Genomic DNA, 1,325 nt, shown 5'->3' on the forward strand with positions numbered 1-1,325 from the left:
AATTCTTTAGTCACTATAGCGGAACGAGGAGCCTCCAGTTCACCATGTTCGGTCATTTTATGATGCGAACAGCGTTCCGCAAGTCCATTGCCCGCTTAATAGACAGATGGGGGATGTAGTGTATTATATATCAGCCCGTCAGTTTACCTTGCGTNAAGCCACCTGGGATCGCCCAATCATCACCGGGCTCTGCTATACCACAGTAAATACGCGCTCCCAGCGGAAAACGAACCTCCAGGGTGAGCCAGTAACCCAACGTGAAGCGGTGATTTCCTACGACTCCCCGACAGACAGCGAGGGCCCAGACGCCTTCGACCAGGTTAAGAAGCCCGTCAAGCTTAGAAGAGAAATCAGACGACGAGATGATTTGCACGATATATGACCCTACTGACGGCATAACCACCAACGCTGGCGGACACGGCTGCGTGATTGAACTACCAAGAATGCCCACTTCACCGGTCAGGAATGACAAAGGTTGACATGCATGGTTCCTGAAACCCAACTTGCCATTACTCCGGTGACACTTGTTGTTCACTGGACTCCTATACGCCTTTGCTGAGGGGCAGGGGATGTAGTGAGAATAAGGGATTATCTCGGTTAGGCATGGCTCGTCTACCGTAGACACCGCCATATAAAGAGGAAGGTATGAACGTACGCACTCCATGGCGCCGAATCCGTCGTCCATCGGCTCAGTGTTTTCATCTACCTCCGGTAGCTCTAACGCACTGCAAACGCTCCGGTCAGTCCATTGTTTAGTACAAGCTCGAGCCTGGATCTCACAAATATGGGCCTGGGCAGAGCTATTGTACAAGCACCTCTCATATCTGCTTCCTTCAGATATCAGATACCGTATCGGCTGACAACCCTATGGCAGATGGTGGAGCCCATGATACCCTTGCAATTGACCGAGCCCCAACTGACAACGTTGCCGTTCCCTGCCCAGCACCGCATTGTGCGGGCGCTACAACGGCGTTTGGAATGCTCTGCGTTCGAGTCAATCCAGGAATGGCACCCCCAACTTGCTCAGTCCAAAGGGTGGGACTGTGCGGAAAAAGTGGAATTGCATCTGGCGTTCAGAGCGCTGGACCGGAAAAGCCNTACACGGTCTACATTTGGCTTTGGGGCAATCCCAAAGAAAGGGGTTAACCGGTTACGATCCGACATTGAGGGTATCCGCCACGCAGCCGTACACCGCCAGCGGCTGAGTCACCGCCGCCTGCAGCAGCAACTCAGTTCAGCGCGAGAGTTTGCCAGGTTATGGCTGGGTGATCAGCATTGTGGAATGGAGATCGAGCAGTGTCAAGGGCGGGTCAACCATCTTTTCA

The sequence above is a fragment of the Aspergillus sydowii genome (genome assembly GCF_001890705.1).
Source record: "Aspergillus sydowii CBS 593.65 unplaced genomic scaffold ASPSYscaffold_34, whole genome shotgun sequence".
NCBI classification, from domain to species: Eukaryota; Fungi; Ascomycota; class Eurotiomycetes; order Eurotiales; family Aspergillaceae; genus Aspergillus; species Aspergillus sydowii.